General features: G+C 36.2%; 1 long non-coding RNA gene across 4 annotated transcripts in view; it reads right to left on the bottom strand.

The window, feature by feature from the left end:
* LOC119718628 (uncharacterized) overlaps nucleotides 1–16,715 on the bottom strand; it is a 50,695-nt gene that overhangs the window by 31,547 nt on the left and 2,433 nt on the right. For all 4 annotated transcript variants that reach the window (XR_011810399.1, XR_011810401.1, XR_011810400.1 and 1 more), the window contains 3 exons: nucleotides 15,224–15,286; nucleotides 14,563–14,680; nucleotides 11,856–11,925 (listed from right to left, as the gene is read on the bottom strand). This is a non-coding gene — a long non-coding RNA (uncharacterized lncRNA). The remainder of the gene's footprint in view (nucleotides 1–11,855; nucleotides 11,926–14,562; nucleotides 14,681–15,223; nucleotides 15,287–16,715) is intronic.

Raw genomic sequence — 16,715 nt, 5'->3', positions numbered from 1 at the left:
ATAGGACTAACACGAAGATCAGTGTTTGCCTTGTGGCGAGCAGGTGTTGGAATAATTCGTTAAGTTTTCCTTTAAGAGCACTGTGTAAAAACAATAAGGCTATGCAAAGGAATAGTAAATGTTGTGAAATAAAAGGAAGCTGATTATGCTAGGTGAAAGGCCACAATCTCCTTTAAGCACCTGCAAGAACAACTGCAAAAATGCTGATGTTTATAAAGTAGCCTGCTGGGACTATAATGAAGATGTCAAAACCTCAGGCGGGCAGCCTTTCTTTAGTCCCCTTAAACCATCTGTGGATAATGTGTGGAGGGGGGGATGATCTCACAAACCATGTAATCACAAATTTCGTGTCTTTTAGTCTCTTAAAACAAATATAAAAACAAAGATCAAAGCCACCATCTAGACTGTGCTGATTGACTTTTTGAAGAACAGCCCAAAGCTAGCATAAGCAAGCACTCAGAGTTCTAAACAATCAGTATCAAAAAAGACTAAACAAGAACATGTTTATCTACCAAATATCTTCTTGTATCCTTTTTCTGTTTAAATCTTCAGCCAGCTGGACATTCAATTTATTGAAAGCATGCCTTCATTTACTAAGAACATGAGTATATTCTTATGGATATGAAAATATATATTTATAGACAAAGTAGAGAGAAAATACATATTAAGCTGTACATAAAATGAGGCAAATGGCTGAGAAAATATGTACTCAGGCAATGCATCAGCTGGTTATCTTTATTTTTTTTTTTCTTTCTTTTTTTTTTTTTAAATGGGAAGTTTTTATTACAACTTATTACATAGCTTGTAAAGTAATGTAAAATCTCTGATGTAAAGTCTTATATTTCATATTGAAATGCAAAGAACCTGGAATTAAAACTACCACTTAAAGATGATATTTTTATGGAAACTTGAATCCTATCACTGTTTTTGATTCGAAGTGTTCTGAATCATTATTTCTCATAATTACATGCAAATTAACATCTCATATGAACACATGGATTTCTATTTTATTTCATTAAGAGACAGAAAATAGCAATCACAAACAAAAAGTAACTGAACTCTTTCCAAAGTCTGAAAGTCTACAGACAAAATTTGCTTTGGTCTTTCAATAACCCAAGCACTTGCCCAAATTTTTAATCTTTCTGGATCCTGCTTCTCTGCAAGTCTTCCAATGTTTTTGCTAGACATAGCCTGATTTCATATGGCAATAAATATTTAAAACAAGAACAGACTCAAAAGCACAGATTTCCTGCAACAGACACCGAGATTTAACTCTTAGTTTTTCACTAATCCAGGAGCTCCAATCGTCAAAAATAATTTACAGCCTTTTTTGTCTTGGTCCCTCATTAGCTATGCTAAATGTCCTTGGCATCAAGAAATGAAGTAGCCATTTGCTCACTGTAGTATCCTTTGAATGGCTGTAAACCAGTAACATCAGGAAAGGTACTGCTTTGCCTCATTAGATTTATTGAACTAGCAGGGAACCATTCTGTTGCATGACTGAAGTCACTATTTGACTAAGTAAACATTTAATGTATTTTAACTAATGTTTCATGCCTACTCACAGCTTACAACTATTGCAACTATATATTTCAGCCATTTTCCTTTTTTTTCCATAACTGCCTCTGATTTTCTTCAGTCTAAACAAGACAAACTATAAAAAGGTCTTGCTCTGCCAAACTGCCAACCTGCATTGGTAATTTACATATTAATAATTACATACATAAAAGAGTAAAGCATTACTTAGCACAATTCATTAACAAAAAGCAGTTTGCATGTTGCCAGAGTTGAACATCACACAAGAATTGCAAGACCTGTCGCCTTTACATTAATATGCAATGCAGGACTTCAGCAGGTGCTCTACCTCCTGAAATCATTTTCATGAACAATTCGTCATGAAAAGTACTCTGATGGAAATATAATTTGCAATAGAGACCAGTGAAAAAATCAGATGTTGTCTCTGGCAACTGTACCAAAATTTCCAGTCACTTGTATGGGTCAAAAAAAAAATTAAATCCAGTTCCATACCCTCACGTCAAATAAAAAGATAAACTTATTAAGTACTGTCCATAAGGATATGAGTGTTTTTACCTGCTTTTCATGAAAAACAAAGAAAGAAAAACACACGCACCCTATCCCAAAGTATCACCTCTCCTAAGGCTTGAAATTTGCTTTTAATTGAAGTTTTATCACATCTGTGCTCCATTCCTACCTCATCTCTGTGTGCCAATGGTGTCCATACAGAAATACATACTTCATAAGAGAAAAAGAAAGATGATGACAGTTCCCTTGATCAATTTTTAGCAGGCTCCTCTAGGCAGCTGTAGCTTTAATCCCAGAGTCAGAAATTAAGACTAAATCTGTGAAGAAGTGCATTAAACAAATTTCACCCACTATGAGGGTGGTGAGGCAGTGGCACAGGCTGCCCAGAGGAGCTGTGGGTGCCCCATTCCTGGCAGTGCCCAAGGCCAGGCTGGATGGGACTTTGAGCAACCTGGTCTGGTGGGAGGTGTCCCTGCCCATGGCAGAAGGGGTGGAACCAGGTGGTTTTAAGGGCCCTTCCAATCCAAACCATTCTGTGATTCTATGAATTGTTGGAACTGTACTGTAGCATTCCAGCCAAGCTTTGTGTACTGGGTACACATGGTAAGGGTTTGGCTGCAGGGGTGAGCAGAGCCCAGCAGCTGCCTCGTGTCAGAGCAGAGCTAGCTCCGGCCGGCTCCAAAAGGTTCTGGCTGCTGGCCAGAGCTGAGCCAGAAAGTTTAAATCACGAATTTAAACTTTCCACTTACCACAGCAAACTTCTACGTATGTCACCTGTTGGTTGCTTAGATCTCTTCCTGATGCACAATAGCGCAAGGCTCAGTTTTAAAAAGTCCCTTATTAGGAAACCAGGATGAATGTGACAAGGAGGGAACAGTTTATCACTTCATTCTTTCTCTAACTATCTCCCATTCTTCACTTCTAGGGCAGGACGCTCAATTCACTACAAGCAGTAAAAAAAAAAAAAAAAAAAGGCAACAGGCTGTAGCCACCAGGAAAAAAACAGCTCTGATGGAAAGCCTTTAAGGTAAATCATTAGCTCCTAGACCTTTTTAAGTCCAGTCAACTGATCTCGTCATAAAATGAAGATGAAAGACATGGTCAATACAAATTCAGAAAATGGTAGAACAATCTGTTTCTTCAGACACAGAACGTCTGCATCCAGCTAGTTTGCAAGTAATCCGATGTGCACAGGAGGATCAGGTGGAGCAGTCAGTTTACTGCAATACTACTTTTCTCAACTTATAACTTTGTAAGTGCCTTGTTTTATCTCTGCTTGTCAAGCCTTTTGTACCAGGTATGTTTTTGTACCGTGCCTTCTGCCTATTCAGGAGAAAGCAGAATGATAAGGACAATATGCTTGCTTGCCTACTGCATGCTACAGTAGACAAATCATGGAAACCTTAAACATGGAAGTTAAAATTTTCATGAACGTCTTAAAAACAATAATAGGAAACTTCTTTAATAGTTGCTATGATCAATCTAAGCACAACTTTTAATTTCCAGACCACTTGTTTTCAATTTTTCATTTCTAGACTATGTCTTTCTAACTGTGGGATGGGAAGTGGACAATAAAATTAAAAAGAATCATGGATGGATTGAAGATAAATTAATACTGATGAAGATATATTTGTATTAACAGGCTGTGAGCTGTGTCTATTTTCAGATTAAAGTTTGCTATAAAAATACGAAGCCAGCATAAGTTTAAAGCCTTCAAATATATTTTGGGTATTTGCATAATTACACTTGCAAATTAAAATTCCACTATTAAATACATATATATACAAGCACACCTTTTTATTACTTTTTTTTTTTAATGGATCGGCACTGGACATTTTCTGTAACAAATCTTTAAATGACGTTTAGATGTAGAGCTTAGTGATATGGTTTAGTGGAGGACTTGTTAGTGTTAGGTCAGAGGTTGGAATAGGTGATACTGGAGTCCTCTTCCAACCTAGATGATTCTGTGATTTTGTAAAATATGAATGACCGTGATTTTACCACACTTATTACAAACAATTAAATATCATGCCAAGTTTATTACATCAAGGCACATATCTTTGTTGAAGAAGATAACCACAATGCAATTTTAACATTTAAATGATAGTACCCAGCACCTCAATTAACCTAGTGCTCATGGCACTGAAAGGAAAAAAAAAAAGACGAACTCCATATGCATCTGCACATTTCTTAGCAAACAGCAAATTAATTCTGAGTGAGCAGTTTTGAAGTTAGATACATCATGCATTTGTGTCTCTTGGTAAGAAGTCAGTTTCTCTCGTATGCACGGTTGAGCTACAAAATAAGGAATTACCAAGCACCTGACCTGTTGTATGTCCACACAGATATGGAAATCAAGCTGAATTGTTTGCAGTTTCTATCTTTTCTAGAAACCCTAACAGAACGCAATGAGGATAACACAGGTTTAATTCCTATTTTCCAGACAAATGGCAGTCCTCCCTCTAACATAGTCTATACTTACGGGTTTAGCTTTAGACAAGTGTACTTCAGAGAACTGAAAGGATTGGCCATCTTAATGGTAACAAAGGAATTTCTCAGAATTACTGACCACAGAGATTCATAGGAGCAAAGAGTAAGAAAAGATTTTGTAAAGGTTTGTGTACTCTAGGAGACCACAATCTCTTTGTCCCCTCCCCTCCCCCACCGCTATAGCCAGAATTGCAAATGGCTCTGTAAATGTCATGGAGAGCTTTTCTGAAATCAATTCTAATAGCTTTGAATATAACTATAATCAGATTTTGTTTAAAGCTCTTGATATGTTCTTTGCACAGGATGGCTATCGGGCACATATAATTGAACATTATATAATAAAGGAAAAATACATTGGCTTTTTGTTCTAGGCACTAGTTTCCATGGACTACTTCTCATTGTATATTACCATTTTCATAAAAGCAGCTCCAAACAGTTGCAAAGACTTATATATGTAGTCATTTTTTTGCAACGCCCACAAGCTTTAACATTTCAGTTGTTCAGAATCTTACTGGCCTATGCCCCTTTCCCCAACAAAGGAAATAAGGGCACAAAAATAATTTCTCTTCTTGTTTTCTAATGTCTTAGAACAACACATATTCTACCTACACCTGAAGAGGCAACAAGTCACCAAATTTCAGGAAGCATAAAGCATTTAAGCAGGGAAGTCATGCATACACTATTTGGCATGTGTGAAAACCATTCAATTTCAAACATTCTTATCTGTATGGAGAATTTAGGCACTTCAGCAATTCCATGCAAATGGTCCAATACTGCTTTCACCATGTTCTCTCTTAAATAATGTTAACCTCATTCATCTCCAGAATCACAAAATTGGTGCAGTTTACTAAAATTTTGAATGAATTCTCCACCTATTTCCAACACTTGCTTGGAAACAGAGCTGAGGGTGACACCTTACCAAATATGTTTCATTTAGAAAAGATTAGAAGACAAAACGTAAGTTTACTGCAAGGAAGTACATAAATTTTAAATTAGTTAGAAATATTAGTACACACAAAAAGCAATATACTATTTTGAATAAATTCCTGGTGCATTACTAAGTAACTTTAGGTAAAATAATGTTTATCTAAGAGAAACACGGAATTGCTTTACAGGCAAGGAGTAACCTAAAGAGGGGAGGCTTAGTTTAGATATAAAGAAGAAATTATTTGCTCTGAGGGTGGAGAGGTACAGCAACAGGTTGCCCAGAGAAGCTGTGGATGCACTTACCCACAGAGAAGATGTGGAACACTTCCCCACCCCTGGAAGTATTCAAGGCCAGGCTGGATGGGTCCTTGGGCAACCTGGTCCTTGGGCACCAGGGAGGTGTCCCTGCCCTTGTCAGGGGGCTTGGAACTCAATTATCTTTAAGGTACCTTCCAAACCAAACCATTCTATGATTCTGGGATTCTCACATCCTCTTTCCTTACTACCCTTTTGGAAGTCAGTACTCTTCAGACAGCTGCAGGCCCTCTTTCAACTTACATTTCTGGGAACAAAAACAAATTTTCATGTTGAATTTATGTCTCACTTTTGAGTATTTGGGCTCCTCAGTGTTGTATTTGTAAATATTTCATTTCTCTGAGTTTGCCCTTTAAAAACCAAGGGCATTAAAGATCTCTTCCTGTTTACCCATTTAAGTTAAAGCAAATCAATGAAGAATCATAGGATCTAAAGTTCTTTTGTTTTTTCCTAATTTTTTTCTTAATCCTCAATATCAGATTTGTCATGGCAAAGAAATCAATGAAGATACTGGTTGAATGTCAGTACCTAGGCTCTTGGATTATTACTACCCTTTTTTTCCCCATAATCCATATTTAGAAAGCTAAAATGTCATATATGACTAGAGTGAACACTCCTATCTACTTTTTTCCCTTTAATACTGTTAGAGAGATCTACAGTTTCCAAAAACTACCTCCTCAGAAATTCCTTAGTATCTCTTCCAGACTTCACTGACTCAAGAAACAATGTTATTGACCACACATCTTAGCTTCCTTTCTATTTTCTCTGAACATCATCTTAATTTTTGTAATTACTTTCGTTAGTTAACCTATAGAGCTGGGGTTCAAGCAGATCAAGTTCCTATGTCTAGACATATGTTCCTATGTCTATGAGACTTCCCCCATTCCACACGAACACCTCTATAGTGGCATGCTGACCACAACTAATTAATAATCAAATCCATTCTTCAATGGAGTTACATATCTGGTTATCCCTATTATCAGTATTTATATCTTCCTTTTTCCCTTGCCATTTCTCCTATTACTCTTTTGCTATTTTTACTACATTTGCCATTTTCTTTTTTTAAGTCTTCTTAAGTACTAAGTTAGTTTAAAAGAATTCATTACTTCTTCCGAAGTCTCATTTTTGACACTTTCTTTTACTATTTTTCCACTCTCAATTTGAAGATTACACGATTGCAATGGAATCTATCCATCATGAAGAGCTTGATTTCGTTGAATGTTACCTTGTAGTCAGGTATTCTAAATGAATCTTGAAGTGATTTTTGTTTCCTTTTTAACTTTTATTTATTTATTTATTTATTAAGGGGATTAAAATAATTTCACCCATATAGCCCCAGCACCTTTCCTAATCTTGGGCAATTACTCGTTAGAGCAAATAATTGTCATTTGTTCCAAGTACCAGTCTTTGCTAGTAGTGACATTGTTACCAGCTTACCGTCCCCCTCCATACTAGACACCCAAAATTTTCTTTTTAAGTGAAAGAATGTCCTTCTAGAGAATGGAAGTTTTTACCCTGACATCTTTTAAGGCACTGATCCTTTATTTCCGTCTTACTATTCTAATCTTACTAATTACTATTTAACCCCCAAACTACTCTTTCCCATTATGTTTTTGTTTGTTTGTTTGTTTTTTTAACATAATTTGCAAATTGCTTTCAGCAAAGCATTAAAGATAATGTTATTTCATTAATTTAAAATTAGTCAAGGTGATTCTCATGATATTTTCTGTTGTTCTTATGCACAAATTGCAAAACACAACTTTTATTAGCCTCACACTGAATTACTTAATTACAGGATGAAATCATATTCAGTAATAACAACTAAAGCACTTAGCCGTGTTCAAGAATGAAGTGAAAATCATTTAGATTCTTGCAAGTGGGTTCTCAGAGTTCCAATACATTTTTAAAGATACTTTTATATCACATAAAACGCATTCTTTTATATGATAGGACAATCCATAACAGAAGAAAATGAAGATCTTCATCCACTACAGCACTCTTTACTCTGAAAGAGAATGTCATGCTATAACCATTACAAAGAATTTCATTATTCTCTCAACCACAGCAGCCACCCAGTGGCTACTCTTTTTAATACTCAGACACGCATAAAACCAGGAATTTAGGAGATGGTCAGAACCTGCAATTTTCAGTGATAGCCTCTTGCATTAAATATTCCTTTTATGTGAAAGAGGAAATAAAGCCATCAACATTTTTTCTTTGGAAGCAGACTCTACACAAACATTCAGAAGAAGAGGAAGAAGAAAAAAACAAAGATATGGATGTAAATGTTGTGAGGCTCTTTTGTCATTACTGTTTATATATATATATATATATATATATATATAAACATATATATAAACATATATATATATATATATAGTGTCTGTTTGCTTTTCTTTAAATAAGAGACTGTTAATAAGAAGATATATTGTTAATAAAGTTTTAATAGGAAAATATTTCTGTGTGATAGGCTATTTTTTTTCTTTAAACTATAAATCTAGAGAGAAAAAAAAAGTTATTAAATGGAAAAAAAGTTATTAATGGATGTTAAAAGTATCAAGAAATTTAGACCAACAGCACTGACAGATGTTTCTGAACTACATTATAACTCGTTATGAAAGTTTTGCAACAGTTCTCAGTCTTGCAGGAACATAAGAGAATTTATTTCATGCCTTATTTAAGTGTCTTTTTGCGTAGGTGCCAGAAAATGGCTTCATATCCAAAAGCTTGCCTGTTTTTTTTTAACTGTATTGGTCTAGCTAAAAATGTTACTCTCCCTGCCATTTTTGCCTTGAAGATATCCGTAAACCTTCACAGTTTCAATATTAGTGATTATTAGACACTTTAATATTTATAAAGCAATTATATACAGCCAAAGAGGAACTTAAATAATAAAATTCATTTAAGATGACAAGAAGCATGAAGTTCTCCATCCACATTCTTATGATCTTCCAAATACTCTACTTGAAACCACTTCTTTCCATTTTCTAAGTTCCAAGTTTAACAAAATCTGTGTACATAATGTTTCAATAATGAGGAAAACCTCTATAAAATTCAAAAACTATAACAAATATAAATTATTATCAATGAATAATGCATGTTACTACCAGACAAGAAGTGACAGACGATTACAAAGAAAAGAACCAATACACTTTGTTGTAAATGGCATCGGTTTCTGCTGTGCATACCTAAGTATGTTGGAAGATATATACTTATTGTTACAGGAGTTCCCTCCAGCAATCTTAATATTTGGAAACTGCTATAGTGCACTCTCATTTCAATTGAATGAATGCCATTCTTTGATATTCCTGTATAAGAAACAGAATCAGGAATGATTCTTTGAAATATAAACTTGTGTAATAATTTTGCATTCTTTCACGTTATTACTAGCCTCTACAACTGTATTACTTGTGCTTTCAGTAAACTGATAAAAATTTTTGCCATTTCATCTATAATGATAATGATCTCTAGGAAACAAAATACATAATTAAAAAATCATAAGCTGACCTTCAATGTATGTTTGACCAAAGTCTGGAATTTCTCTTTGAACTGAATCTGATAATTGTGTTCTGTGCTAGAGACGATCACGTACAGTCAGGACTATGCTGCAGCTTCCTTGACACAAAGCTACACAGTCAGTGTCACCAGTCTTCCATACATGTGTAGGACAAGCCCACTTTCTGCATCAAGCTGAGTGAAGGTCTACATGAAGTCTTCTAGCAGCACCTACAGATACCTGGGTTTTTTTTGTTTGTTTTGTTTTGTTTTTCTCTCAGAGATAGCCACTTCTTTTTGTCACATTTTCTGCTTACTTAAATTTCTTTTTCTTCTCCATCATTATTAGTCCCCAACTTCAAGATGACCCATTTATTTCTGCCCATTTTTCTTTGTAGAGGGTTCAGAACCTCTAACTGAGAACCCAGGAATCAAACATTTTGACACATCTACTTGTTGGTTTGACACCTGGAATTTGATATATAAGTTCAGGTTGAGGAACTGGTATGTTCTCCAAAGCAGACTGCAGGCAACACACAAAAAGTTAATGGAAATATGTAATTTCTTCATACATCATCCCTTCTCATGGAGGAAAGTAGTTACTAACTCATCTTTGTTCAACTCCTTAACCTGAAACTATTTGCTCTCAATAATTTATATTTGACTTTAATTACGTTTCAGTTCTAAGTTCCAATGAATTCTGATAGACCATATTACTGAAAACATTTGCTTAGTGTTTGCATCATTTAACCAAGGCTAGGGTCAATAAATATTAGCTAGCAGTAGGCCTACAGTCCTAATTTTTATTTTTTTTAAAATTCCTTCTGCTGGACTACAGTACCACCTGAAGCTATGACTTCAGTTTTTCCACTGCAACATGCTTAGCCACTGACAGACTAGGCTGTTGTATGGATAATACCCTTGCCAGAATTTTAAACCCTGCCCAGTGAGATTCAATTTTTATTGGACATTGGAATTAATAATGAAATCAGTTCTTAACTGAATTTAGCAAATCCCAAAGACCTTAAATTCTCTAATACTTGATTTTTTATTTTCCACTTGGAGTTTCTGAAACAAAATGAGAATAATATTAATAAAGTAGTGGAAGTAAACAAAACCAAGCATTAATATTGGATTAATATTAATGATCCAATTAATGGAGCAGTTTGTCATTCACTGATGGATCATCAGATTAGCCATAAAACATGCAACATGTTACAAAGAAGGGTTCAACATATCCACTATTTAGAATAAACAACTGATGCAGTGTATGCCTCTGTACCTGATGTACGTAGTGTATAAGTGAATGAGAAATTTGGAAGAAGCAATAAAGTAGAGTGAGCCAGAGCACAAGACGGTATGAGAGATGAAGAGGGACAATGTGACTGTGTAAGAAAAAGACTTGGGCAAGCACACAAGACTAAGCATGAAGAAGCACGTGTGAGAAAGACAGAGCAAGAGAGCACGTGCCCATGACTGAACACAAAGGAGCATACAGAAGACTGACGAACAGCAAGTGAAAGGGCAAGAGTCAAGACAATGAGAGACAGCAAGTGAGCCAGAGGTAAAATGAAGAGAGTGCGTAACAGAGGGCACACGGGGGAAGGGGTGCACACCCAATGATGGCATGAGAGCACAACAGAGATACAGAGCACAAGGTCTCTTCTCTGGTATCTCTTTTAAAAATCAGCACATTATAGCATCCAGATATTTTCTCATATTAGGAAAAATCAGGCAATGTTACCCACATGAGTGATCACCACTCAAACACTGTAACTTCACATAGCATTTGGCATGAAAGGCAAATTACTGGTTTGGAAGGTGGGGGGGTTAAATCTGACAGGGAGCTAACACACACACAAGTGAAAGAGGAACTCTTCACACGCTACTTTCGTGTACAAACAAGAATTTCATCACAGTGGAGCAAAAACATATAGTAGCAATAGCACAGGTGTCCTATGATCAGCAATATCAACAATAAAGTCAAAAGTTAGTAATTATTAAAAAAAAAATGACTCACCCACTCACCTAGTGCATTTTAAATTGGAGAGCAAAGTTAGGAGAAAGACAGCAGCTGTCTCTTTCACCAATTACCTGCCAGTGCTAAAGTACTACATTTGCATCCACAAAATGCAATGCAAAACTAAATTTTACTGCATTAAGAGAACTGCTTAGTCTATCGCTTCACAGTTCAGAGAAAACATAGAAGACCCAGAACAGAATCTTGATGCACTTCTGTTTTAAAATGCAAGTCCTGACAACCTGACAATGTTTCATGTAGCTCCTTTATCTCAAAAAATATATAATAATAATAAAAATTAAAATTAAAAATCTCTCTCTCATATGAAACTTGGGCTATCCCAGAATGTATTGTTTCATTTCCAGCACACATGAAATGTAACAAGATATTGCACTTTGGTTGCCTTTTAAAAACAGAAGCACAGCAGAACTCAACATTATCCATAATCCTTTCATTCACATATTTCCTCTCACCTCTTTCATTTTTTAATCAGAGAATTGAATTATTATTGGCCTTAAAAGGCTGATACTTTACCATATCTTGCAAAGTACAAAAGCAACTTTACCTTTTCCCTGCTGCAGCCTGCCTTTTGTTCTTCTTAATCTTTAGATTAGTCATTTTTAAAATCTTCTCCACTGTGAAATCAAATAAATACAATTAGATAACATTTCATTTACTGGGGCTAGCATCCTTTATTATATTAACATCATGCTCAAATTTTTATTCTAAAGTTTATTTTAAAAAATCCATTATTTCTAATGATAAAAGAACATAAAGTGAAGGCATCCAGTATCTACCACACTGTGTTGGGTTTATGAGGCAAGGTTTTGGCAGAGATTGCCCTCCAGACTGTGGAGAAGACCACAGTGAAGCAGTCCTCCTGCAGACCACGGAGGCCCCTGCAGCAGTTGGTTGTGCTCTGAAAAATGCTGCTGCCCATGGAGAGCCCACACAGGTGTTTTTTTGGCAGAACTGTGGCCCAAGTTGGGCCCATGCCTGAGCAGTCTGCTGCTGGAGGACTGCACCCCACTGGAGCGTTCTTGAAGAATGGCAGCCAGGGAGAAAGGGGAACTTGTTAGGAGGAAGGAGTGACAGAGGCTACCTGTTACGAAGAGACCACAACCTCCACTGCCAGCCTCTCACACCATTCAGGGCTCAGGGTGCTGAGGTGGAAGAGTTGGGAGTGAAGTTGAGCCTGGGAAGAAGGAGCAGGTGAGGGGCAGCTGTTTTTGTTTTGTTTCTCACCACGCTTCTCTATTTTTACTTGACAATAAACTATAATAAATTTCCCCTAGTCAAGGGTTTTTTGGCCATGATGGTAACTGGTGATTTCCATGTTCTTATCACAGGTTAGGAGCTTTTCCACCCTGCCCTGTCAAGGACAGGGTGTGGGAGGCTGGAGGAGGCTAGGTGGGCACCTGGCAGTTGCCACGGTCAAGCTGTTTTACTGGTAAATAATATTCATGGTGTATTTGGGTGACCCCTGAAGAGACACTCCAGAATACAGACCCAGGTCTGTATTTCCATGAAAAATACATGCCAAAACAAGCTCATTTTAAAAATCTTACCCCCTTTGCAGAAACATACCTGTCTCTAAAGGGAAAGAGGAAAAAGAGAAAGAATTAAATGAAGCATTTGCCCTGCCAATAACCATTATTTATTAATGGCAACACCTCACACATAGTCTGAATTAATCATATTGCTTACAGAGTTTGCATTTACTGCAAGGTAAGTTTTAAATTTTTATAGATGGTTAAAATATAAATGTATCCTAAATTCTCAGAAAGTTGCAAGCATAGAGGAGTAATGACTCTAAATTTCTTTACGAGCATTACATGGGCAAAAATATATGCTGGGTTTTGACTGCGGATTGGATTCTCGTTAGAGAGAATACTTTTCTTCTTTTTTTTTTTTTTTTTTTTTGAGCAGAATAATAAGGGTGTATTCTTATAGCTCCCTTTCTACCTCTACAATTACTTTAAAATGTTGTGAAGACTCAGCTTCTCAGCACAAGCTAAATAGGCAGTTCTTTGCCAAGATCCCTGTCCATTGTGCATTCATGAAAGCAAACATGAATGCCATTGATCCCAGCAGGAAGGCTTGCAGGCTTGACACACTCTGTGCCAAAGCAAGGGCTCTAATTAGTGATCCTTCCAGCTGGACAGTAAAGGCCTTACCCTTCCTTAGGGAATAATAAGACAGGCAGTGTCTGAAGTCCCCAAGTAAGCTTTATAGAATAGGGAGCATGCAGAGAACTGCATTAAAGGCACTAAACCAGCCGACACAGGTGACCGAACAGTGAACTGTGCACTTGGCAATGAACAGAAAAATGCCTGCTACACAAGCATCATCCGGTCTTTGGTTCCTCCTGTTTGCCTGAATTACTGTCAGAATTCAAAGGACTGTAATGGATGGCGCAACTATTTAAAAGAAAGCAATAGATTTGTTGCAACAGTGATAGTTTTGAATATCTTCAAACCTTTTCTTCAAAAACAATGCTTGTTGACAATATAACATACCAATTCATAACATCACCATTCTTTGCAGAATAATGATAAAAAACTCATTAGCAGTAACAGGCTTTGAAAAATAGGCAGCATGTGTAATTTCGGCACTTCAAAACTGTTCGCAATAAAGGCACTTTTAATTATATTTCTTTATAAAGAAAAATTATCTAAAGGATTAAAAATAGAAAGTCCTTTCATAGTAAAGATTACTAGCACTAGACTGCGAACACTGTAACCAGAGAAAAGCACTTGTACATATATGCAAAGTGTACATCTAGGTTTCTGTATATAAAAGATCTTATACAACTTCTTTTATTGCATTGCTGCTTCAGAATTCTGACAACCACAATATTCAAAACGAGAGTTTCACTGAAAAAGCAGGATCTACTGAAAACAGTGGCTTATTTAAACATACTTTACATATAAGCGCATGAAATGTATAAAGAAGCATTGACATCTTGAAAGATTACAATGCCAAAAATTGCGTGAAGCTACAGTAGAAAAAAAATCCAAATGGTATATGCATATCCATTGTATACATCAATTATCTATTAACAAATTCCCAACGTAGATAAATTCCTCCTCTGTTAAAAAATAAAAATAAAAAAATCATAAGTTAACACTTTTAAAAATAAATTAGAACGTACAAGTTTACACCCTTCTAATCCAACCACATTTGCTTTTTGAAAGCAAATGCAAATTCTAAAAGTGAAATATTAAAAGTATTTAAAAACGAAAATTTTTCACTTAGAATTATTATCCTACCTTGAGAACTGCAGTTTCTTTAGCCAAGCAAAATGCTTGGTCCTTCTGATGTTTGTTCCATTTTCACATCAAGTGGATATTAATTTTAACTACTAGCTTTCACTGAGAATCTTTCATTCTTGAAGAGAAATAAGAAAATTACTTATTGAAAACAAACAAGTCTCATTTCAAGATAGCAGCTTTTAGCCAATAGTTTTCTGATTTTCTACCTTTTGTTTAATACTGGTTATTCTTACTTGCCTGAAAGACTGCTACATTTCTCTTATCAGCAACATTATTATATTTTTTCTAAAAATAAGATTGAAAAAAGAGAGGAAGAAAGGCTGTAAACAAAAAGCTGTAGAATACAAAGGCAGTTAAAAGTTGGCTTCACAGCTCCTCAAAATAAATACTGAAGGATTATGATTCTGTAACCACAATCAGGATCTTTTTTACATCAAAGCTAGAGAAAAAGTAATGATATTAGTGCTTTGGACTCTAAATGGAACATACTGTTATTGCTGGGCAATAACTGTCCTTGTGCTGAGTGACAAAAAAAAAAGGGGAAAAGGCGCACTTCCCCTCCCACATTCCCTGTATATCTCTAAAAATAAAGGACAGGTGAATATTCAAGGTGAAAATCAATATAATTTTTAAGATAGCCAGGAAGCCTTTAAATTACCTGAAGCACATTCTGTGCTCATTTAAAGAACATTCTGTATGCAGGCTGTAGTAAGAAAAGTATCTGTAGAATTAAGCAAAAGATCAATGAACAGATTTTCAGTGTACCACAAACACAAAGAATTCATAATGTAATAGTTATAAAACAATTGACTTTATGATTGTTTAATATTATCACAGGCTCATAGAGATGTATATTCAACGTATTATAAGGTTGCATTAAAGAAGGTCACATTAAAGTGAGGACAATAGCTCTGAATCTCAAAGGATTTGGTCTAAGAATGTATTGGAAAACGAGAGATTCATAATAGTTTTTTCAGCCTGTTTTAGCATGTTTTCTAATACCATGAAGTCTTATGACATATTTAAAGTCAGTTTAAAGCTTATTTTTCTTCATTAAGACAATAAAGTGTGTTTTTCCTACATTCATGCTATCTATAGCACTTTGGTTTGCACTTCCGGATGCAGCCCAGCTAGTATGCATTTTCTTCTACATTCACTAATGAGGTGGTACAAAAATAAAAATAAAAATCAGGGAATAAATTAGGAGACTAAAATGCAACCTACAGTGAGATGCAATCTACAGGTGGAAAAACATAAAAATTGAGAAGTATGTCAGCGTAAATTCATAGAATCATAGAATCATAGAATATCCTGAGTTGGAAGGGACCCTTAAGGATCATCAAGTCCAACTCTTGACACCGCACAGGTCTACCCAAAAGTTCAGACCATGTGACTAAGTGCACAGTCCAATCTCTTCTTAAATTCAATCAGGCTCGGTGCAGTGACCACTTCCCTGGGGAGCCTGTTCCAGTGTGCAACCACCCTCTCTGTGAAGAACCCCCTCCTGATGTCAAGCCTAAACTTCCCCTGCCTCAGCTTAACCCCGTTCCCGCGGGTCCTGTCGCTGGTGTTAATGGAGAAAAGGTCTCCGGCCTCTCGACACCCCCTTACTAGGAAGTTGTAGACTGCGATGAGGTCGATTGTTAATTGATTGTTAATTGATTGTTATGCTCTGGTAAAAGACGTATTCAAGTGGAGAGAATATCTGTCCAGGCTTGGAGTCAATCATATGCAGTCAGTAGAACCTGGCTCAAATAACAAAACCAGTTTCTGACACTAGGTCCTTACGGCTTCAAAAATGAGCAGCTAGGTTCATTTGATGCTAGACACTGCCCCTCTGGTAGTCTACCCAGGGCCTAGAAGGGACATACCTCCAATCTCTAATGACCTAATAGGTGGGCTGGCAGGAAACTGGCCATCCAGAAAATGACAGGTCCAAGTTTGAGGTTTGATAGGAAGGTTTTGAGAGCTCTCGCTTTGTCACAGCCTGCCAGTTTTCTATGCCCAGGAGAGAGCTCTACTCTTTTTCTTCTCATGGTTTTATTCTCCATCTGAACACATAGAAACTGGCTTCAAAGTCTCAATTCTCCCCACACTGTGATCAAATAAATGAAGTAGTATCGAGGCTCATTCTGATCTCTCCACTCTAA

The sequence above is a fragment of the Anas platyrhynchos genome, chromosome 6, assembly GCF_047663525.1.
Source record: "Anas platyrhynchos isolate ZD024472 breed Pekin duck chromosome 6, IASCAAS_PekinDuck_T2T, whole genome shotgun sequence".
Lineage (NCBI taxonomy): Eukaryota > Metazoa > Chordata > Aves > Anseriformes > Anatidae > Anas > Anas platyrhynchos.
Note: the sequence above shows the minus strand (reverse complement) of the source record. Positions and strands in the feature narration are given on the sequence as shown.